Raw genomic sequence first — 24,266 nt, forward strand, 5'->3', positions numbered from 1 at the left:
CCTCACCCACCAGGTACAACCCCGGGGGTGCAGCAGGACAAGCAGGGAGGAGCTGTGCCCCTGGCTGCGATGGGCAGAGCTGGTGGGGAGGAAGCTCCTCTCCTGAGCCCAGCACTGGGCTGCTCTCCCCGCAGACTCCGTGGCCCCAGTGCTGCGGGGACCACTGGCCTGGGAGCTGCCGAGGTGCTGTCCTGGGTCAGGGCTGAGGGAAAGGGCCCTGCAGATGTGCTCCCTCCCAGCAGCGACCCACACTGACCTGAGCGACCAAACTTCGCCTGTTTCTCCCACGTCAGGCTGTAGTCAATCTCCTGGTACACAGCCTCAGAGAAGGACTCCAGAGACCTCCTGGAGCCTGGGGACAGAGGCAAGGTCAGCACAGGGACATGGAGACAGGAGACTGGACCCCAATGTGCTCACCCATCCCTTCTGCCTGGGCCAGCCCAGGACACACCCCACAGCCTGGCCCCACTGCTCTGTCCAGTCATCTTGGCCACATCCCTGCTGACAACAGCATCCCTGTGCATATGGTCTGGGGCAATGGCATCCTCACGCTCTCCCTTCAGAGACAGCCCCATGCCCCTTTTCACCCTGAGTCACTCCCTCCTCGGACCCTGGAGCAGCTCCCGCAGCTCCTCTCCCTGGTGAACTTCTCGCTCTCTGCCAGATGGTTCCTGGCATGGGTGGGAAGGGATGGACGCAGGGAGAAGCCCAGGGACCAGACACCCCCACACAGAGACCCCCCTGCTCTGCGTGCCTCCCAGCACCGCTCTTGCCCCACGACCTCCCTTCCAGCTCTGACCAGAGTGGGGCCAGCAGCATCCCCAAAGGTCTCCTGCTGCTCCCGTCTCCCCCAGCCCCTCACTGCTGTTTCTATCCTCCCCCATCACCATCTCTTCCTGCATTTTGACTCTCTCCACCTTGCTTGCTGCTGTCCCCAGCCAGACAGTGAAGGGGCAAGGATAGGGCAGGAGGCAGCACCCCCACCCCAGCTCTGTCTCTGCCCCTCACGGACACCCCACAGCACCCACAGGGCTGCCAAGAGGCGTTGCCCACCTGGGACCGATGGGGAAGGACCCACCTCTGCGCTGAGCTCTGGCACTTCTCACTTGCCCCACCAGCAGGGCCAGGATCAGGCACAGCAGGGCCCCCAGGATGATGCAGATGATGACAGGCACTGAGATTCTCCTGCTATCCTTCTCAAGGCCCCGGGGCAGATCTGCACAGGCAGGGACATGAAGGAGGCAGCTCCTGGCCTGGGGGAGGTGGGGCCCCAGGGACACCCCACTCCTTACCCCCCCCCCCACATGGCAGCAGGGGGTGGAGACACAGAGGTGGGTCATGGGGCAGCTCCCACACTGCTGGGGAAAAATCACAGCCCTCCCCAAAGCTACCCGTTCCCACCCCACGCCTCCTCTCCAGGGCTTCGCACCCCAGCACAGAGCCCCTTCCCTCAGGCTGCAGCTCACAGCCTGGCCTGGGGAGATCAACCCCCAGGGAGGAGGGCAGGTTACCTGCTCGGGGAGGTGACATTGTCGTCCTGGTTGGAGCTGCAGAGCAGAGAGAAACAGAGATGTCTGTGGGTGTCAGTGGATGTACCCTACAAGTCCCCTCTGAACTGCCCTTCTCTGCGTCCCTGTGACAGCACCCAGGGCCTCTGCTCTGGGACACACGGAGGACAGCACCGGCAGCCCAGGGGATGCACCCAGGGAGCTGCAGGAGTCCCACGGGCAGAGGCCTGAGGACACCCTGCCCTACAAACTGCTTCAACCTCCCAGTGCCTCCTTGATCATGCACAGCAGCCGAAACCCCCAGTAATTCAGTGTATACCAGCACGGCACTCAAGGCTCAGCCCCAAAGGGTCCATGGTGGGCAGAGGAGCAGACGGATGCTCCCAGAGGGGAGGCTTTCCTGAGCCAGAGTGCTGGCAGTGCCTGGGGCAGTGCCTGTTTTCCAAACAACCCACAGCCACCAGGACCGGTGTCACTCTTCCCATTCCCTCAGCAAACCACAGCCATGAGCAGGATGCTCTGCCCAGACTTTCCAAGCTAAAAGCTGGTGGTCCTGGTGCTCTCTATTGAAAATAAAGAGCAACAGGTGCCTCTGAGAGGTGTCCAAGATGAGGGCGAGGAGACCCTGCCTGCAGGTGCCTCTGCCCCTCCTTGGGCTATGCGGGGAGCTGAGGACAGCTATTGCTGATGAACGTGGGTCACCCCAAGAGCTGAAATCTTGCTCGTGTCACTACCAAGCTCTTTCTCTGCATTGCACCTTGCTGAACAGGGAGCAAGACTTGGTGTGAGCTTTGTGCCCAGGTGGCTCCAGCATTACCATTGCAGGTGATGTGGGCATTTTTTATTTTCTCCAGCCACTAAACCTTGCTCAGCCATACGCTGTCATTGCTCAGGAAGGTGCAGAGAGGGGAAAGCATGGGAGGTCCAGGCAAATCCCAGAGCCACCACATATGTCCTAAATGGCACATGTGGAGCAGCTCCAGCAGGAGGAAGCAGTGGCCTAGCCAATGGCCTGGGCGATGGACAGGATGAGCACAAGCCTTGCTCCTATCTCCACCCTGCGGCTGGCACCTGCTGAGATAGCCGGGGAAGAGCCCGCATGTCTCTGCCCTTCTGCATCCCCATGGATCGGGGGGACTGGGAGCTTGTGTCTTTGGCAGGAAGCAGAGAGAGGGGGGCCTTTCTGAAAAGACACATTGAGTTTGGGGTATATGCTGCAAGAAGCCAGGGCAAATCCCAGCCCTGCTCTGCTGCTCAGCCCCAGGCATTGCTCCTGCTGGGTGAACCCAGGGCAGTCCCTGCAGGCGGTGGCATCAGGGTCTCTCTGCAGGGCTCTCTGCGGCTCTGGGATGGGTCTGTGTGCTGCAGGAGGGAGCAGAGGGTCCTTTGCAGCCACCGTGAGTGGAGGTGTGCCCCGCAGCCCCATCCCATGCCTGTGCCACAGGAGGAGCGTGGAGGAGGCCAGGCCTGGTGGTGGCCCTTGGCGCCTGAACCACCTGCCCTGGGGAGGCAGAGATACTTCCTCCCTGCTCAGTCCTCCTCTCACAATGCAAAGTGGTCTGCCTGAGCAGGCAAAGCCCTTTGAATCCCTCCGTGGAAAGCCAGGGTTGCTCCAGGAAGAAATACAGGTTCTTGTTGCCTTGGGCTTCCCTGCTTTGTTGGCTTGCTGTGTCACACACAAGGGGCAAGTTTGGCTAATCCTGCGTTTTCCCTGCACTCACCTGAGCAGAAAACACCAGCATCATTGTCCTGTGAGCATTGGGAGGCCCCCAGGGCAGTCACAGGGCACTGTCCCAAATGGGATTCGGTCCCCTCGCAGTGGAAGCTCTCTCTCCAGACAGGGCCCGTTCCTCTCCCAAAATGCCCTCCTCCAGGAACAGACTCAGCTGTTGAGCTGATGACAGAGAACGTGGGCGTCGGAGACATCCCAGCAAGAGTCACAGAGCGTCCCCCAGGTCCCCTGCACCTTCATCTCCACTCGCCCTGAACACTCCGTGCTGCCATTCACCAGCCTGAAGCCTGTAAATACTGCAAAGCAGAGAGAGGGCAATTAGAGAGGATGGCTTTGTGCTCTTGCACCTCCAGTAGCCAAAGAGGGAAATGCCACAGAGATGCAATCCCATCTCCTTTGGCTGCATCACTGGAAGATTACAGACAACTCCACACCTCCTGTACTCACACCATGCTCAGCACGGTCACTTCCCCACTCCCCTACCCCACAGCGCACGGCTCACAGCAGGCATTTCACACCTCCTCCCTGAATGCTCACGTGTGCAGGTGACACCAGCGTCGTTCGCATGGGTGCAGGTCTGGTTGCTGAGGGACCTCCAGGGGCAGGAGGAGAGGAGCGATTCATTCCCCACACACTGCAGCTCTCTGTCCCAGATGGGACCGACCCCCTCTCCAAAGTGAGCTGCCCTGGGCATGGACAGGGCTCTGCCGCACTGCAGCTCCCTGCAGATAACGTCAGCGGCATTGAGATCAAAGTGTGAGTCACAGACTGTTCTCCACTGGCCTCCATCTCTGATCTCCACACGTCCTGAGCAGGGGCTGTCCCCTCCAGCCAGCTGCACAAATCCTGGAAAAAACACCAATGGCAGGCAGTTCCCAGAGGCTTCTGGCAGTTACATGCCCACATCCCACATCGTTTCCAAGGCAGACACATCCAAAATGCCCCGTGAACATCCCGGCAGCAGCTGTCAGTGGGTGCTGATGACACAAACCCTTCAGGGCCTCCCTCACCTCCTCTCACACCTGCACAGTGCTCCAGGGCTTGTGTCTATCCTGGAACCACAGCCACAGGCACTGCTCAGAGAAATGATGCTGCCCCAGAGACCCAGCACTGCCTGCCACAGGGTCCCCTGGCACAGCAGCACTTGGTCCAGGAAAATGGGCCCAGGTGCTCACGGCTCCTGCAGCTTGCTCAGCCCCTGCGGAGCTCAGGGCCAGGCTGGGGAAGCACCTCGGAGCAGCCCGAAATGCGCCCTGTTCCCAGGGCTGTCCTGGGGTGTTGAGGTGTCTGGGAGGGGAGACACGTGCCAGGCACAGAAATGGTGCAGCTGTAACTGGGTCGGTGTCTGGGCCAGCTGCCCCCTCTGATGTGTGCCCGGGGAGGGGTGTCCCCATGCAGGGCCACAGCACGCTGCCGGGGGTGCACACGGAGCAGGCCAGCGACCGGGCAGAGGAGCAGGAGACCCATGAGAAGCCCTGGGCCAACACCAGCTCTCACTGCAAAAGCAGGTGCAGATGAGGGTCAGTAAGTGCTGGCAAAGCCCTGTGGCACAGGGTAGCGTTCGGAGAGAGGGGCAGGCAGGAGCAGCTGGACTTCAGGTCAGCGCTGCCTGCATGGGCCGCGTTCCCCGCAGGGCTGTGACAGAGGACCCAGCAGGGCCGGTCTGAGCATGTGGTGACACAGGAGGGAGCAGCCAGCAGGGGGCCCTGGGCACAGGGTGCAAGGTCCTACCCGCCACCTTGCTCCTCTGCTCCACGACCTGCTCTTCTCCCCTCTGAAAAGCCCCTTTGGTTCAGCCGAGGCACTCCTGTTTGTGAGGGGAATGACCCGAGGGGAATGACCCTGGCCATCTCGTGCCATTGCCCAGCTGTGGGGGGCCGATAAGTCGTCCCTGGTGTCTAGGGCATGGGCACCCTCAGCAATACCCGATGGGTCCTGGCAGAACAGACGGAGATTGATGGCGACCAAAAGACCCTACAGGGCTGGGTGAGGGGTTCATATTCCAGCCCGAGGCACCGCCTGAGGGTGGCTGAGCCCCTTGTCCCCTGCAGGGACATCAGCAGCAACAGTCCCAGCCTGGCAGCAAGAGGAGCCACGTCAAGGCCAGCACTGGTACCCACACATTTCTCCTTCAGGGCACAGCCCAGTTAACGCCCTGATCCCAGCCCTGACCCCAAACGGGAGGGATTGGCTGACTCCTTACCTGAACAATTCACTCCAGCGTCCCAACCATGACAGCAGTAATGTTTTCCCCAACCAGCATGACTGCACTCAGACAAGGCAGTCTCGGTGCCTTGACACTTAAGAGAGCTCAGCCAAATCGGGCCAGATCCTCGCCCAAAATGTGTGTCCCGAAGAACTTGGAGAGCAGATCCACAGCCCAGCTGCTTACAAGCCACAGCAGCATCTTCCATGTCCCAGCCATAATCACACACTGTCCCCCACTGACCCTGGTGTTTCACCTCCACTCTCCCAGCACAGCGCCTGCCTCCAGCCTCCAGCTTCAGCTCCACAGCACCTTCAAACACAGACACGGGACCAGTTAGGAGAGCACCGAGACCCATTGCTACCGCTGTGTGGGGGATCCTCTGCCTGGGGCCAAGTCCCAGGCACTGGGGTGTGAGCCCTCTCCCCTCTCCGGGCTGTCCCGGGACAGTGTTGGGATCCCTCCTCTGCACATGGGCTGTGCTGGGCTCGGCTGGAGGATGCCCAGCTCCGACCCTGCTGGGACAGTCACACCCCGCAGCCCTCAGCACCGCCTCCCACCCCAGCAGCCCACTCCATCCTGCCCATGCCCACGTGGACACCGTGCCTGGCCCTGCACAGGGCACTCACTCCTCCACAGAAAAGTGCCCCAGGAGCAGCCCTGAACCCCCGGGCCTCCCCACACACTGCTGCTCCTCCCAGGGCCCCAGCCCCATGCCCACCGCCTGCTCTGGGAACCACCCAAACCCACCCACCTCCTGCAGGGTTTTCCACATCCCCAGGGAGCACTGAGGTGATCCTCATGATCCCTCCCAAACCACATCCCCTCCTCGCACATGCGCATGAGCCCAGCCTCTGTCCTTGGCCAGGACTCCCAGGAAGGACACCTCTCTGCTGGGCTGTGGGTGCAGGTGTCCTGCTCCCCTCCTCTCTGCAAAGCACAAACTGCCTTTCCTCAGGCCAAGCACACCCTGAACCCAGGGCAGTGAACAACACAGAAACCCTCCTGGGCACCTCAGGGGCTGGCTGTGCCCTGGGGATCGATGAGCAGTCGATCAGCAGTCACCAGCTGACTCACTGCCAGCTCCAAGGGCACAGCGCTGGGGGAACAGAGGGTCCCCAGAGGATGCCCAAGGATGGGCTGTCTCTAAACACACTCAGGCAATGACTGCCACAGCAGCACAGCAGCCCTGGAAGCACAAAAACCCTTCTCCTACCCAGGGAGGCAAAAGCAAAGGCACAGGCTGCATGGACTTGAGCACCTTCTGCCCCTTGCCTCTTTGGGCTGGGGGAGGAAACCCCATTTGCAGAGGGAGCCCAGTGACCTCACTGGTGCCTGTTGGCCCCAGGGCTGTGGGACAAGGAAGCAGGCACTTACCCCTGCAGAGCTGCACCCAGAGGAGCAGCCACAACACCCGAGGGACGAGGAGTCCCTCGGCCTCCATCCGCAGCCTCCTGCCCTGCTGGCACGGCCCTGCGGCAGCCCACTCCTTGCCACAGCTCCTGGGGACTCGCAGGGGACAACAAAGACAGGAGGGCAATAGATATCTGCAGGTGCTGGCCCAGCTGCAGGAGGAGCCAATCGAAGCAGCATTAGACATTTTTAGACATTATCAGGAGCCATCTCCCTTCTGACACAGCCCAGCCCTCCAATGAACTTCTCCAGTGCCATTCATGACCATATATGAGGGACGGCTCCGATGCGGATGTCACATTGCTGCACTGGGGCATCGTCATGGGACCCACCCCTGTGGGACAGGGCAGACTGTGGTGGGGAAATGGCTCTGCCGCCCCTTGTACCCCAGTGTGGGGACCGGGAGCTTTGGGCATCTCGTCCGCTGTGTGTACCCAAGCGTCCGAAGTGTGAGTGTCCCGTTGTCCCTGTACCATGGGGACCATGGAGCTGGGACTGCCCCGGGGGTGGGCAGTGTGACTGGCGAGTGAGGACTTAACAGGACTAAAGTTGTCTACCAACCGATATGCACAAGGATTGACATGCGCAAGGCTGCGGAATGGTAGCATTAACAAGACTGAAGAAGTCTGTCACCTGGAATCTGCACGGACCCCCAGGGAGGGAAGAAACAATAGGGAGGTGCTGTGGTCTTGCCTCGCTAGCAGAGTCCTCCCAAGCAGACAAACAGACAGTCCTGTGATTGTGAAACTTGCTAAAAGTCAGCAAAAGCAGTATTTGCCCAGAGCCCCAGCCTTATAAAAAGAGACTTGGGAGCTAGGAGAGTTTGAGCAGGGACGGGAACGTGACCTGACCATCCTCTCCGGCTGGACCGTGAGTATCCCCCCCCCCTCCCCTTTTCCTGGGACGCTGGGTTAAGGTAACTCCTCGAGGTTGAGAGCCCTCTCACTAGGAGATTGAACAAGCTAGCTTTCAAGCAGGGATAAGCAGTCCTTCCAATTAATAGTGCAGTAATATACGGTTTCAGGTTATCCTTTCTAAATTAGTAACTGATGGTTTTGTGTTATCCTTTCTAAATTAGTAATCGCATTATTTTAATGGATGTTACAAATCCAAGAACTTGTGTGAGGAAATAAACATCTTTTTTATTATTATTATATTACTGTCTCAGTCGTTGCTATCGAACCTTCATAGCATGACAGCGTGACACAGTGTCATGAAGGGAAGGAAACAGCCCCAACCCTGCTACAGCCCCACTGTGCTGGGAGCAGCAGCAGTGGTGAAAGGCCTCGTTACCATGGCCAGAGCCCCTTCCCGTGAGAATGGGCTTGTCGATCCCTTCCCGCACAGCCCCGCAGTGGGTGCCTTGGCTGGGAGCAGGGAGCTGGGGCATTTCACTCCTCTCACAGCAGACAGGGAAGCCCAGGCGTTCAGAGCCCTCCCTACTCTCAGGGTGTTCACCCAAGGGCCCGTTATTCCCTCTCTGGGGCTGATCGGGAGATCAAAGTCTTGCCTGCGGGTGCGCAAACCACAGCCCACGCGACGTCAGCAGCCCCCGTGCCACACTCTCCCTGCAGCAGTGCCTGAGCCAGGAAGACGGTGGTTTCTCTCTGGGCTCAGTGCCCCAGGCAGTGTCACAGCAGATCTCCACTGTGCCAGCTCCAGCCCTGAACCTGCTCCCAGGGATGGGGCTGCAGGGGCTGCTGCTGCTGACTTTGCAGACACAGGTGCTGCACCCAGGTCCTGGAGGGGGATTTTTCTCCTCAGGTGACTAAACTCCTCCTGGGCTTGTGGACTCAGGGCCAGGCAGGGGGGATGGATGTTTGTCCCCTGTGCAGCAGGGTCCCAGTGCTCACAGCTCACAGCACCTTCACAGCCAACGGCCACTGGCACTCGCCACCTCTCCATCTCTCTCTAACTGCCCTCTCATTGCACACCACCATTTAAGCAAAACAGCACACACATTTCAATGCAGATTTCTCCTTAGGAATGCTGCATCTCACACCATCACACCATTCTGCTATTGCACACCTTTATGCATTTCAGTGCCATTACACTTTCACATACAGTTATGTGTTTTACTTTTCCACTTAATGAGTGGATTCCTGTTGAAGAATTTGGGAGCATTGTATTAGGCTCTTTGAATAGTATTGTGGCTTGCTTTCTTCACGTTACTGTATTATTTTCCCCTTTAATGGGATGCTGGCCTTAGCCTCTCAGGAGCACTTGGCACTTAACTTATTTACCTTCCCGTCCCTTCCTTTCCCAACAGGCACGTGGCTTGGATATTGATTGTGAAGTCACTGGTTCCATAGGGCCTGATGGGCCAGCAGCAGGCACATGGCTGCGACACGTGCTTTTGAGGGCATTCCTGCTAGAGTAACTGATAGGCCAGCAGCAGCCACATGGCTTGAACGCTGGTTGTCAGGTCACTACTCCCTGAAGAGATGACAGGCCAGCAGCAGACACAGGCCTTGGATGTTGATTCTGATATCACTTCTCCCACATCCCTTGATAGGCCAGCAGAAGGCACAGGCCTTGGATCTTCAATCTGAGGTCAGTTACGCCTCAGCACCTGATAGGCAAGCAGCAAGCACATGGCTTGGCTGTTGACTGTGAGATCACTTCTTCCTGAGTACCTGACAGGCCAGGAGCAGCCACAAGGCTTGCATGCAAGCTGACTGCTAGGTCCCTGCTCCCGCAGTACCTGAGAGGCCAGTAGAAGGCACATGGCTTGGATCTTCATTCTGAGGGCACTGCTGCATTAGCATGGCGCATCAGGGACACAGAGGGGACAGGACTAGACATGGAAGCAGTCAGGAGCCTCCCCAAAGGCCTGAAAACACAGCAAGGGCCATTTTCCATCCCTTGAAGTTGCTTTTGTTCCCCCAACGGCTTTGAAAATGCACTTGCTCAGAACATCCATTTTCAGCCCTGCTCATGTTCAGTTCCCACCTCAAGGAATCTCAGGAAGTGCTCCCAAGGGGCTTCCCAAGGACGAATCTCTCCTCTCCCTTGTGCCTAATCTGCTGCCAAAAAGAGGCCTCTGTGCGCATTTTTCCCAGGCCTTTCTTTGCCGCTGACATTACCTCCGTCTCCTCCAAGAGCCTTTGCACCCATTCTCCAAGCAGAACATCCTCAGACAGAGCATCAGACATGTTACTGTCCCAGAGGTGATATTCAAGCAAGTGTACACATGAAGAACAGAGACCCAGTACAGACCCTGCAGGAAAATCTAACAAGCTCCCTGCTATTGGACAGGTGGAATTTCTACAGCACACGCAGCCTGGAAATCAGAGATTACTAACGCCACTGCTTACACCAGCTCCGGACTCATTTAGTGGCCTATGAAAGTCTTGCTGGCTCCCTGGCAGGCTTCAGCCTTCTAGTCTGAAAGAAGGACAAAATCCCACTCAATGTCCACAATTGCCAGAGGACAACATCCTCATTTTAAAGGTACCAGTACTAAAGAATGATAATGGAGTGGAATAAATTCATGTGCACACTGTTGCCCAATGAGCTTCTCTGACAGAAGTGTCCTCACAGAAGACATCCAAGCCTTTTGTCTCAGACAGAACTGACCCCACAAATGCTTACACCCACCATATGCCTTCTGCTGACCTGTGCACTTCAGAGACAGAAGTTTCTGCAAAAGAACTTCTCCAGCCATGAACATGCTGCTGGCCTATCCGCTCCTCACACAGAAGGGACCTCACTGTGACGTTTACAGCCATGTGCCTGTTGCAGGCCTAGATGCTGCCAGGACAGGAGTGACCTCCAAGGCAATTCCCAGCCATGTGCAAGCTGGTGGCCTGTCAGATACTCAGAAAGAGCTGACCCCACAGTCACCTTCACACCTATGTGCTTCTTCCTGGCCTGTAAGAATCTGAGATGGAAGTCACCTCACTGCAACTTCCCCAGCCAGGAGCCAAATCCTGCTTATCAGCTGCTCAGGCAGAAGTGATCTCAAAAGCATATATCCCAGCCATGTACCCGCTGCTGCCCTACCAAGAGCTAAGGGTAGAAGTGACCTCACATTCACCTTTCCAGCCACAGCTCTGCTGCTATCCAATCAGTTCATCCATCACAAGTGACCTCACTATCAATATCCAAGCCCTGTTCCTGCTGCTGACCTACCAGGTACTCAGGCAGGAGTGACCTCAGAATCAGTAGCGGAGTCATGTGCCTCCTGCTGACTTATCAGCTACTGACAAAGAGCTGACTTGACATCGGTGATTTTCTGGCATAGCTCTCATACATAGTCATAACCTCACTGCCCACACCCCGGCCACACGGCTATTGCCACCTGCAGCTCCCCCTGCCCTCCCCCAAGGCTGAGACAGCTCCTGAATGGCCTCCCTGATTCACCTTGTGGCCTCATATTGTTCATAGTGCAGCAAAACACCCAGTAGGTACCAGTTACTGCCTCAACAGAAGATTAGCTTCTGCCTATGTAGTACCCGCACCTCGCCTGTGATACTTCGGAATTGGATATCAACCTGCAAGTAATGACTGGCGACATTTTCTAACAGGACAACTGCATGGGAGCAGTGATCATGAAGCTGAAGACAGCAGGGCCTCATGTCTGAGTCAGAGCAAGAAGCCGGTCCTCAAAGAACTCACAAGTCTGCTTCCTTCCCAAATGATGAACAAACTCAGCAAATCCTCTACACATGAAGCAGAAAAGGCGTTGTCCTATTTTATGCTTTGATCTTCCCGGAGGAAAGCAGCTGGCTGCCTGGAGGAAAGCAGCCCTGTTGCCAGCAGTGCTGCCCCCACCCGGCATGAGGGCACCCGCTAGCATTTGAACGCACCCACAGCCCCACCAAACCCACTCACACCCTCTCTCTCTCCCCTCCTTTCCTCCCTCTCTTCTTCCCCACCGGCCCCCCAGGGACCTGCCGCGGTTCAGGGCATGGCCTCCCTCTCCCTGGGGGTCGCTGCAGAGCAGCGCAGCGCCCTGCTCCGGGCGCAGGCCTGGCTGCGGAGTAAGCTGCCCTGCCGGCTGCTGGCGCGGGGAGCTGCCTCTGTCCTGACGCCGCTGCCTGAGGGGGCTGTTTGCGCCCTGCCCCAAGCGACCGTCCTCGTGGGGCCGCGGGGCGTTGCTGCTGCGCAGCTCTGCCCTTCTCTCCCGCTCCTCTGCTCTCCTCTGCCCATCTCTCCCTCTCCCCTCTCCCATCTCTCTTTCACGCGGTTTTCTCCCTCTCTTCTCTCCCCCTCGCTCCCTCTCCCTCTTCTCTCTCCTCTCTCCCCCACCCAGGCCCCACTGCTTCCTCCCCTCCCTGCTGGACTCTGATTGGCTGACAGTGCCATCAGTCCAAGGGAGCCCCGCCCTGCTCCTCTTGCTAGCCAACAGGAGGGCTGCACTGGGGCGGTGCCATGGCAACCTTTCAGCCAGGAGAGGTGGCCATCAGCCCCCCTCCCCCACCCAGCAGGATGGCGCCATCTTAGAGGTGGCTGCGTGGAGCGCTGGGCATCCCGGGGCCTCGGGGAGAGGGTGTGGGGGGAGGCCCTGGGAGAGGCTGCTCAGGGTCGTTAAGGCCTGTCTGTGCCCTCAGGGCCCTGACTCGCACGTACAGGGACACACCTGGGAAAAGGGTCTCTCCGCTGGCTGCTCCTGGCCAGGGGCCTTTCCAGTAGCTGGCCCCAGACCCCACGGTCCCTGAGGTTGCTGGCACCCTCAGCTCACAGGCCCCATGACCGCTGGCCCCTTCTCCAGTGGTGGCACTTTGACCTCCATTCACACACATGCACACAGAGTAGAGAGCCCCTCAGCCCGGAGAACAGCTGGAAAGGGAGTCAAGAGAAGACAGGACGGGCTGCAGTTACCAGGCACAGACATGGCCAAACAAGCTGACTGACCAGGCACCTGTTCACAAGCAACCGGCACCTTTTATCCCCTTTGCCCTCTGTTTCTCCACATTGCTTCTTCCCTAAGCCAGTTTTTTCCCTCCCTTTCACCATCTTTGGCCCTTCCCCAAAACGTCCCATAATAAGTCTCCCTCAACTGCAAAATGTTCTTCCTGGTGTCCCCTATTGAGTCCCACACCTCTGCAGGCAGTAACCCCCTGCAAGGGGGTCTGCAAGGTGGTGCAGGGAGACCATTGACTCATTCAGTGGGTGTCACACAAGGACAAGGGGTTGAGTAGCTGGGTTCAGGTGCTCCGTTGGTTCTGATGAGGTTATGGGGGGTTCCTCTGCCTGTCACTGTTCCTTTGCTCCTCTGTGTTTGTAGAGATTAGCCTTTAGTCCCATAACCTATCATAAACCAGGAAGGAGAGGAAGAGCTGCCTGCTTCAGCAAGACATGCTTGGATCAGCTAGTAACTTGGTGCATTGCACTGCAGATTGAAAAGTCCGGTGAGAAACTGAATTGCAGCTAAATACACTTGGAAAAGCAAACAAGGCTGAAGAGGCTTCTGAAGTCTGGCATGCTCTTCATGAAACTTCACTTTGTAAACTGGACAAGCCGCAGTTCTCCAAGTCACCATGGCTTTCCTCACATTGTACAAGTGATAGCCCTCATCCTTCTTGTGCAAACAGCGATGTGAACGAGGTGAACAGGAACAAACAAAAGTGCTCTAAGCCTTGGACAGAATGAGTCTCCTTACCCATTTCTTTGTAGCTGGTGGGAGCTCATCCTAGGTGTATGTAGCAAGGTATGTGAGCCTTTGCTACCAGCTTCCTTTAAATGTTATGAGAAGGAAAGTTTGGTGTGGCAAGTTGGAGTCTTATGTTGACTGTTGGTTTCTTTTGGATAAATGCAGTGCTTCTAAAGGGAGTCCTTCTAGATCCTTCCAAACACAGCCATAAATGGGGGAGAGAGCAAGGGGAAAAAATGTCTTCTATGGAGAATTTAATTCTGGGACATATGAGGTAAGCTTTTTTTGTGAACCAATTATTTGGAAGGAAAAGGTGACTTTTTTCAGGAACCCCTAAGTTATGTGAAAGACTTTGCTGCAATAACTTTTCCAAAGAACATCATTTGCCTGCAAGAAGAGTGGGGTGGGGGAGGTTCAGCTTTGAAAGACTTTTCTTTGTGAGTTCTTCCTGAAGGCTACTTCTAGGCTCAGAAGTAAATCCAAGTTTTCCTGCTGACACTTGCCCCACTACGAAGCCAGGAGAGTTCTACAATCAAAATGCATAGGTAAGGCAGAATTTCCTTCTTAGCAGAACATACGTGGTTCAGAGAGTTACCTTCATGTTTGCTTATTTCCTTCAGAATTTTCTCCTGGCAAAATTGAATGTTTCACTAGACATTGTGTAAGATCAATGAGAAAAACCATCCCACCCTCTTCTGACTCTAGCCTTGACAAAAGCCTGCAAATATGGACACCTTACAAGGGAGTGTATTTCTCTACATCCAATCTCTGCTAAACTTCTAACTGGAAAAGGAAGTGTAACAGCAGCATAATGAGCTATGTCATGCTCGATCTACCTCTGAAAGTCTTCAGGGAATATGAGCATGTCAGTATCTTAGAACTGGCATCAGTCTATTCAGTGCAAGTCTTCAGCTTGTGTGCAAATCCTGCATCTTTTCCCCACTCTTTTCAGATCTCTCTCCCACTTTGGTCTTTGAGATCTTACTCCTGAGTCTTCAAAATGTTACCAAGTTTGGAAAGGCACCTACGCGTAGACCTGTGTCTATAAGGTACCCACCACACCTGAGTCCTGAATCTTTCTTGTAGTTTATAGGCTTTTCTCTGCAAAAACTTGCAGAGTGACTAAAAGAATCCTTCTTAGCAAGCCTGTGTACAATGCCGTGAGAGGGACTAGGGCCTTTCTCCTCTTTTTGAAAAGAAAAAGAGGTATTGTGCTTCCTGGCAACACTAGGGAAAGGTATTCAGTAGGAGGGCTGAGAATTCTCTATATCCTCCTCACTGTGTGCTATGTCCTTGTAATAACTGCGGGGATACAGGATCTCTCCATAATACGGTGCTGTTGGGGTTGCGGAACTTGGAATTTTGGAACCTTTGTTCCCCAGCAGCACATTCGCGTCCCTGTTACTATTTCCCTGTCATCTGTGGTGCTAGAACCTTTGTTCCTTGCTCAGATAGCGATCTACTCTTCCTCTGCCTACAAAGCTCTCTCCTGTAACTAGTGTCACCGAAATTGGGAGAAAAACTCCTTAACACCAATGTAGCATTAAGCAGGCATTCTCTTTATTACGGCGCCGGGTACACGGGGGATAGCTCCACCCAACATGCACACCATGTGTCGCATCATCTAAAGTTTATATTGCTCTATCCTATGCATATGCATTAAATTTCCAGGAATGATTATACATATTCATTCTATTTCCTAGAACTAGTTACTACATTTACATAATCATTACGCATGCAGTCTGAGTCTCTGGGGGTCTTCTGTGGGGGTCTCTGGTGGTCTCTGGTGGTCTCTGGTGGTGTCAGAAGAGGTGTCACTCAGTGTCGTGCCATGAACTTTGCTCTTCTTTTCCATACATGGTCTCAACTTGGCCTGCTTCCTTGTTTGAGAAAAGCTCTCTTGTTCTTAACCTTGGTTCCCACTGGCTTCTGCTGGTTTATCTGTACTTTCTCAGGATGTATCAGTCCCAGCTGCACTGGTGTCCTTGGGTATGTTTGTCTGAGGCTCCTGTTGAGACTCCTCCTTGTCCGAGCTGGTAACAGTTCCCCCATTCCCCCCCATTTGAGACTCTTTCTTGTCTCAGCCTTTTGGTAACACTAGTGTTAACATGTCTGTTGATTTCTGAATTGTACTTGTATTCCTTGGGATTGTGCAGCCAAGCTGGTTTGACCAGAGTGCTTTGCAAGTAGATAGCCACGGCTGTTTAAGTCTTCCCAGACTGAGAGGGCATGTGAGAGGAAGAGTTGTAAAGGCGCTTCCCATCTAAAGACTGTGACACAGCTCATGTTTGACTTGCCATTGCTGTCTTGGATGTTGGATTATCCTTTGATGAAAGACCTTCATACTAGAGCCTCTTGTGTCGATGGCCTCTGTGGTGCTTCCCCTTGTGACTTTCAGCAGATTTGTGCTCCTCAGCAATTGTCTCAGTACGAGAAACTCCTTCAGTATTAATCAGTTTTTGTTCCATGCTTTCAAAAGTTGAAATGTTGTTCGTACCCTGGTGGAATTAGGACACTGAATAAGAACGGACTGCAGACCAGCTGAAGTAGTTGTAACATTTCTGCATTCCTGTCTGGGGCTTAATTCTCAAGGGGCCCTTTGGGCAGCCCAAGCTGGCATTGTTTCCTAGGAGATTTGCAGTGAAACAATAGTGGGGTGCCTTGTCTAACGTAGGTAGTCATGGAAGAAACTTTACACCCCAGTTAAGAGAAGAATAGAGAGTCTTTGTATGTGAGGAAAGCAGTTAGCTGCCAATGACTTATTACTATCATGCAGAGCAGTTCAAGTACTGTTAAAATCTGCCATATTTTCTTCCTAATATCTTACTACGATCTTCAGAATTTCTCTGTTTCTTCTACAGAAGTGGATTTTTCAGTGCCCTCAGCAGGAGGGAAAATGAACCTAACTAGAGTGTGTGGCTGCAAATTCTCAAACACTTATTCTTCAATCTCTCTATAAAGAGTGAACATTTGAACTAGCATTTCCTTAGTTTTTAAGAACCTGCGTAAGTGTGAATGTGACTCTGTCGTTGTGTGCATTCCATACTAAGATGTCCTACTGCTTCTATTTATTCTTTCAACCCTTTTTCCACACTTGCTTTTCATTGCTGTGCCATGTGCAACTTTGCATTAGTTGCGCAGAAGCAGTATTACAAAGCCGTGGATGACATGAAGGTGATGGAAGATCTTGAGGTTTTCAGTGATGCAGAAGAAGTAAGGATTCATTTAATTTATTCTTTTTGTATAAGTAATGTATTTCTGTCAGCAAAATAATGTAAATGTACTTCAAATTTAGCTGAAATAACTTCTTCCAGAGAGCAGCACTATCTGAGAGAACCTTTAGTTTTCCTGGCCTGTCAGGTACTCAGGCAACAGTGACCCCACAATCAACATCCAAGCCATGTGCCTGCCACAGCCAATCAGTATACATGGAGAAGTGACTTCACAACCACATACTCCGCATATGTGCCTGCTGCTGGGGTATCAACACTCACACGGAAATGACCTCACAGCAACATACCCCTGTCATGTGGCTGCTGCTGGCCTATCAGGTAACCAGGTAGCAATGACATCACAAGCAACATCAAAGCCGTGTGCCTGCTGCTGGCCTATTAGCACTCCTGCAGTGATAAACACATTCCCATGCCATGTTCCTTGTTCTGATGTATGGCAGTGACCCCACCCAAGCGCCTGCTACTGGCCTATCAGGTACTCATGCAGGAGTGACCTCACAACCATATATCTGACCCAGCTGCCTGCTATTGGCCTAACTGGTGCTGAGACAGAAGTGCCCTCAGAAGCACATACCCAGGCCGTGTGCCTGCTTGTGATGTATCTGATATTCAGAAAGAAGGGACCTCACAATCAACATCAAAGCAATGTGCCTACTGATGGATTGTCAGGTATTCAGGAAGCAGTGACCTTACATGCAATATCCAAGCCATATGCCTGCTCCTGGCCTATCAGGTACTCAGGCAGAAGTGACCTCCCATTCAGTATCGAACCCCTGTACCTGATACTGGCCTAAGAGGTAGTTGGGAGGCAGTGTCCTCGCAAGCAACATCTAAGCCATGTGCCTGCTGCCTGCCTATAACTGACACAGATAGCAGTGACCTCAGGCAACATCCAAGCCATGTGCATGTTGCTGGCCTATCAGGTAGTGAGGAAGTTGTGGCCTCACAATCACTAGCCAAGCCATGTGCCTGCTGCTGGCTTTTCAGTACTCATGCACAAGTGACCAGAAAACCACTTACCTCTGCCATGTTCCTGCTTCTGGCCTATGATGTACTCAAGTAGCAGGGACCTCAGAATCAATATGCAAGCCAAGTGCCTACAGTTGGCCTATCAGTACTCATGCAGAAGTGACCTCACAACCACATATCCCAGGCACGACTGTGCCTGCGACTATCCCAGTGCCTGCGACTGCCTACCTGCTCCAAGTTTCTTTTTATATGGCCGGGGCTCTGGGCAAACACTGCTTTTGGTGACCTCTGTGAGTTGGCCAGTCACAGGACCGTATCTGCTTTTTCTGCTTGAAAAGTCCATGCTAGCGAGGGAAGACTGCAGTACCTCCGTATCACTTCCTCCCTCCCTGAAGTCCGTGCAGTTTCTATCCCAGAAGCCTTGCATAAATCAGCTGGCAAACTTCTTCAGTCCTGTTAACGCTTTACTCGCTCATCACCCAGATTTTACCCTAAGCTCCAGGGCTCACTTCTCCACTGGCTGCTTCACAGAATCACAGAATGTCTGCGGTTGGAAGGGACCTCCGGAGATCATCTAGTCCAACCCCCCCTGCTCAAGCAGGGTCACCTAGAGCATATAGCCCAGGACCCTGTCCAGACAGCTTTTGAATATCTCTGAGGAAGGAGACTCCAAAACCTCTCTGGGCAACCTGTACCAGTGCTCTTCTACTCTCACAGTAAGGATATCTTATTTAAAGCACCCTCTTTATAAGCTCCCTTCAGATACTTATACACATTGATAAGATCCCCCTTCAGCCTTCTCTTCTCCAGACTGACCAGGCCCAGCTCTCTCAGCCTTTCCTCACAGGAGAGATGCTTCAGTCCTTTAATCTTCTTAATGGCCCTTTGCTGGACTGGCTCCAGTAGCTCCATATCTCTCTTGTATTGAGGAGCCCAACACTAGACACAGTACTCCAGGTGCATCCCCACCAGGGCTGAGTAGAGGGGAAGGATCACCTCCCTCCACCTGCTGGCAACACTCTTCCTGATGCACCCCAGGATATCATTGGCCTTCTTGGCCACAAGGGCACATTGCTGCCTCATGCTTAACTTGGTGTCCACCAGCACTCCCAGGTCCTTCTCCACAGAGGTGCTTTCCAGCAGGTCAGCCGCCAACCTGTACTGGTGCATGGGGTTATTCCTCCCTAGGTGCAGGACTCTGCACTTGCCTTTGTTAAACTTCAGGAGGTTCCTCTCTGCCCATCTCTCTAGCCTGTCCAGGTCCCATGGCAGCACAGCTCTCTGGTGTATCAGCCGCTCCTCCCAGTTTTGTGTCATCAACAAACTTGCTGAGGGTGCACTCTGCTCCTTCATCCAGGTCATTGATGAAGAAGTTGAAGAAGACTTGGCCCAGTACTGACCCCTGGGGGACACCACTAGCTACAGGCCTCCAACTGGACTCTGCGCCACTGATCACAACCCTCTGAGCTCTGCCATTCAGCCAGTTCTCAATCCACCTCACTGGCCACTCATCTGGCCCACACATCCTGAGCTTGCCTATGAGGATGTTATGGGAGACAGTGTCAAAAGCCTTGCTGAAGTTGAGGTAGACAACATCCACTGCTCTCCCCTCATCTACCCAGCCAGTCATTTCATTACAGAAGGCTTTCAGATTGGTTCAGCATGATTTCCCCTTGGTGAAGCCATGCTGACTACTCCTGATCACCTTCTTTTCCTCCACATGCTTGGAGATGTCATCCAGGATGAGCTGCTGCATCAGCTTTGCAGGGATGGAGGTGAGGCTGACTGGCCTGTAGTTTCCTGGGTCCTCCTTCTTGCCCTTTTTGAAGGCTGCAGTGACATTGGCTTTCTTCCAGTCCTCAGGCACCTCTCCTGATTGCCATAACCTTTCAAAGATGACGGAGAGTGGCCTAGCAATGACATGCACCAGCTCCCTCAGCACTCGTGGGTGCATCCCATCAGGGCCCTTGGACTTGTGGATGTAAAGTTTTGTTAAGGAAATTTCTACTCTACTCTACTTTTGCAGAGAAAGAACATGCAAGGTCACGCGCCCTGCAAGCAGAACATCTTCTCTGACCTTGCCTTAGCCCTGTTTTTCATACAAAGTTGAAGAACTGCAAAGAAGCCGGTTCAATCCAGCCAGCAGCACAAGAAGTTGTTCAGAGGCAACACCAGAGGAGGTGCAAAATCAGCTGATGACTACTTTTAAGACGGACCATTTAAGGCTGGCACGAAACTATCTCCTACTGTAACACAGCAAGGGAATTGGTAGAACTAAGAATCGTGGGTAGATCTGGTCAGTGATGTAGACTACAGTATTGAATATGTAAGAACTTGCTATCGCTTAAAAGTTGTAACAAAAAGCTTCTTGGGGTCCCTTCTTGTGCTCCCAGCCAAGAGGCATTCTATTGCTAGCAATAAAACTTTAAAAACTTAGAAATGTGATTCCTGCTGCTCATTACTGGTGCCAGCGAATGACCAAAAGAGAACAGCTAATTTTAACAGGAGAAGGGACCCCAAACACCCCTAGTGCCCCAGTGTCTCCTTCCCTCTCCCCAATGTCCCCCTGTGTCCCCACATATCCCCATGTCCTCACCCTGGTCCTAATGTGTCTCCCATATCTCCCCTGTGTTCCCCTGTCCTCCCCCCAGTCCCCACATGGACACAATGTGTCCTCCGTGTCCTGACCCAATCCCCATGTGACCACTATGTGTCCTCCACGTTCCCAAACTGGTCCCCATGTGCCTCCTATGTGTCCCCACATCTTGCCCTGGTCCCCAATGTCCCCACGTGACCCCCAAGTCCTCACATCCTCACCCCAGTCCCCAGAATTCCAGGATGGCTGAGGTGGGATGGGACCTCTGGAGATCACCTCGTCCAACCTCCTGCTCCAGCAGGGTCACCCAGAGCAGGTGGCCCAGGACTGTGTTTCCCAGGTGGCTTTTGAACATCTGCAAGGATGGAGCCACCACCACCTCTCTGGGCAACCTGCTCCAGTGCTCAGCCAACAGTATTACTGGCTGACCTTGTTGCTTCTTGAAGGGGTCCGCAGCTCCTTATGGCACCCTGCAGTTCCCTGACACCTCGCAGCGCCCACCCTGACCCCATGCCTAGTGGGACACCTCACCTCAGTCACCCTGAAGGTGCCCAACCACCAGTTCTGGGGCACAGCAGAGCATGGGAAATCCAAATTCAACCCCGAGAATGGGTGTTTGCACCAAGAAGGGGTCAAACACTGCAACTTGGGGGCTCCATCCTTGGAGACATTCGAATCTCGAATGGGCCAGCCCCCAACCTCCCACATGGTGGGGAGATGTATGCGTATTTTTCTTCATATTGGGTTAAAAAAAGGCTGCAAAAACTCTCTTCTACCTCAATATTATGCAGCAGGCTGGAAGAATGAAGAATTTTTAATGTTTTTCTCCCTAGTGAATGACAATCTCCAAATTCATTTGAACTTTTCGCTTTCTGCCTTGGAGGGAAACTCCCAAATGGGGCTTTCGACCGCCTGCAGTGGGTGGGGCTTCCGATGGAAGTTGGTGTGGGGCTAATGTCACCTCTTACCCTTGGAGCAGGGAGGGAATGTCCTTTATTCCCCCTCCCTGTGCAAACCCCTCCTCTGTGAACAGGGGACCCAGGTGTCCGGGGGGGACCCAGACGACCCAGTGTCGCTCCCCAGCTGAACCCTCTACCTGTCGGGTATGAGGGACCCAGACAACGAGGCATCCACTCCAGGCCATTCCCTCTCCCCGTGGACAGAGGACCCAGGCATTATACACATCCGGAGCATCACAAGGCCATCACACACGTCCTAAGCGTGTCCCAAATACCCCCCCCCCTCGACCTCAAATCCCCACCAGTGTCCGCCCATGTCCCAAACTGTTCCCCAGTCTCCCTCCATGTCACCCTCACTGGCCCCAAGCTTCCCCCACATTCTCATCCTGGTCCCCGGTGTCCCTGTATGTTCCCAGTGTCCCCCTGCCCATGCCCAGAGTTCCCATATGTCCCCTGCACCCCCATGTGCCCTGAGCCCCCCTTTGTCCTCCACTGGTCACCAATGTCCTCCTGTGCCCCCAGATCCCCAGCCTAGTCCTGTGTCCCAACAACCTCATTCTGTCTCCACAGTCCTCACATGTCCCTACCCTGATCCCAATGTCCCTCCGTGTCCCCCACATCCTCACCCTGGTCCTAATGTTTCTCCCATGTCCTCGCCCTGGTGGAAGTCGCTCTTTGGACATGCCTCTGTTGGCTATCCTTGGCCATTCCCAATGGCTGGAGGTATTGAAGCCAGTTATGGGGGGACTGATGGATTTTTGTGGACAAGGGAGGAGTTGTAGATGTTTTAGTCGTATGCCGGGCAGAAGGGGGACTGGTGGAGGCATCTGTCCCACCAGGAGGTGCCATCACAGCATGCCTGGAGAAGGAGAGCAGAGCAGGTTTGGGGATGGTCACCAGGGCCAGCCACAGCCCAGCAATGGCCAGGCAAGACACAGCTTGGCCCAAGGAACCTCCTGCTCCTCAGCCTCTGCTCTTGCACGGCTGTGATGGGGACAAGAGGTGTGAGGGCAGGGCCGAAGTAGCTCAGCTGGGAGAGTGTTAGACTGAAGATCTAAAGGTCCCTGGTTCAAGCCTGGGCTTTGGCAGTGGGGTGCCCTGGTGGTCTTTTGCAGAGCCAGGCATCCAGGCCACGCAGGAGCTGCAGCTCTTGCCCTTCTCAATGCTCCTGGGCATCATCAACATACAGATGACACAAGATGGACTTGGAGTCATTAGAGAGGAGAGCAGGGCAGCTTATTGCTGCTGATGTTTCAGCTACTGACTCAGCATCGCATGGAGAAACCACTGCCCCAGGATCCAAGCTCTGGAGCCCAGTGGGGTGCCATACTGCAGGGGTCTGCAGGTGGCCATGTGGTGGCTGTAGGCCATGACAGTGAGAAGAGAAAACTGTGCTGCCATCAAGAAGAGAACCAGGCAGCCCTGGACAGCACATCCCAAGTGGGGAACAGCCCTGGTGTGCCTCAGGGAACTGGCCGTGGAGCAGCAGGCTGGCATTGTGAGGTGCTCAAGGGAAGGGCAGGGTCAGCCCAGTGGTCAGGGAGGGTGGGGGAGGCCAGAGGCAGGTGTGCGGGACAGCGCTTGGGTGCTGATGAGGAGGTCCTCTGCGCCCCCTCAGCTGACCAGCCAGAAGCTGGAGGCAGGCGTGGGAGCATATGAAGGGCACGGAGCTTTCAGTCAAGAGACAGCACATGTGTTGGGGAGGTCAGGGGTCTTCAGGTAATGGGGATGCCGCTGGCACAGGGACTGCGAGAGCACCTCTGGCAGGCCCCTACCCTAAGCCTAACCACGTACCTGAAGCCCTACCCTTCGGCCTTCCCTCCTTCCCCTCCTCTAGTCGCTAAGGCCAAACCCAAACTGCTGTGCTGCAGCCTCAATCCCTACCCTCTTACCCTGTGCCTGAAACAAAATGAAATGCAGCAATTTCCCTCTGAACATGAGGAAATACTTCTTTACTGTGAGAGTAACAGCACTGGAACAGGTTGCCGAGACAGGATGTGGATTCTCCTTCCTTGGAGATATTCAAAAGCCATCTGGACAGGGACCTGCATAAGCTGCTCTAGGTGAACCTGCTTGAGCTGGGGCGTTGGACTAGATGATCTCCAGAGGTCCCTTCCAACCTCAGCCATTCTGTGATTCGGTGAAGCAGCATGCTGTGGGGCAGTGAGCCCTGAAGGTTAGGGTAAAACCTGGGGTCAGAGGGGTTTGGATCATTTGGTGTGCCCTGATGAACCCACGGAAGAGCTCACTGGAAATTCCTGCCTTGAAGATGGCAATTGTCTTCTCCCCATTTAGGATGCTCTCAGGGATGTCAGAAGGAAAGCGGAGGGCCAGCTGGGAACTGTGTCCTGCTCCCACCCTGACATTCCCCCGCCGCCTCTGCGGGGTGCACGGCCACAGTGGAGAACCAAACCTTGGGGCACGCACGGCCCCCGTCCCAGCGGGCTGGGGCAGCGCAGCCAGGGCGCACAGGGCCCAGCTCCCCGGCGCTCCCAGCCCCACACGCTGCCCCGCCATGGCCGCCCCTGCCAGGCTCCAGCTGCCTCCACAGCCTGGGACTCCCTCCCCCAGGGCAGGGCAGGCCAGGCCCCACCCATGTTGCCTGGCAACGGCAACCACACCCTGCTGGCTGCAGGTCACCTGCCTCCTGCTGCCTGCCCCTGCGTCACCTGGCAACCGCACCCCATTGGCTGCAGGTCACCTGGCCTCCTCCTGCTGCCCCGCCCCCACGTTGCCTGGCAACCGTGGCCCTGCCTCTGCCAAGGGCTGCCCTGGGCTCTGCTGCCCTCCTGATACTGCCATAAAAACCAACAAAGAAACAAAAAACCCCCTTCTCCCTCCGAGTGATTTTACCCCTCCAGTACTGTCCTCCCCTTCGTGCTGGCACTGGCATTTGATCCACTCTGCAGCAACCTGGACTGGTGGGGAACTGAGCTGGGTTAACAGCGGGTAACTGCAGGTTTTGTGAAAAAGCTAACTGGGCAGGGAAGGAACCATTTGTTTGTGCTTTATGCTTTTTCTGATTAGATTTCCTTCTTCAAGATCAAGGCCC

General features: G+C 54.7%; 1 pseudogene; it reads right to left on the reverse strand.

Annotated features, from left to right (window-relative positions):
• The window catches only part of LOC136993985 (scavenger receptor cysteine-rich type 1 protein M130-like), a 114,302-nt pseudogene that overhangs the window by 1,468 nt on the left and 88,568 nt on the right, over positions 1-24,266 (reverse strand).

Source organism: Apteryx mantelli, chromosome 23, assembly GCF_036417845.1.
Source record: "Apteryx mantelli isolate bAptMan1 chromosome 23, bAptMan1.hap1, whole genome shotgun sequence".
Classification (NCBI taxonomy): domain Eukaryota; kingdom Metazoa; phylum Chordata; class Aves; order Apterygiformes; family Apterygidae; genus Apteryx; species Apteryx mantelli.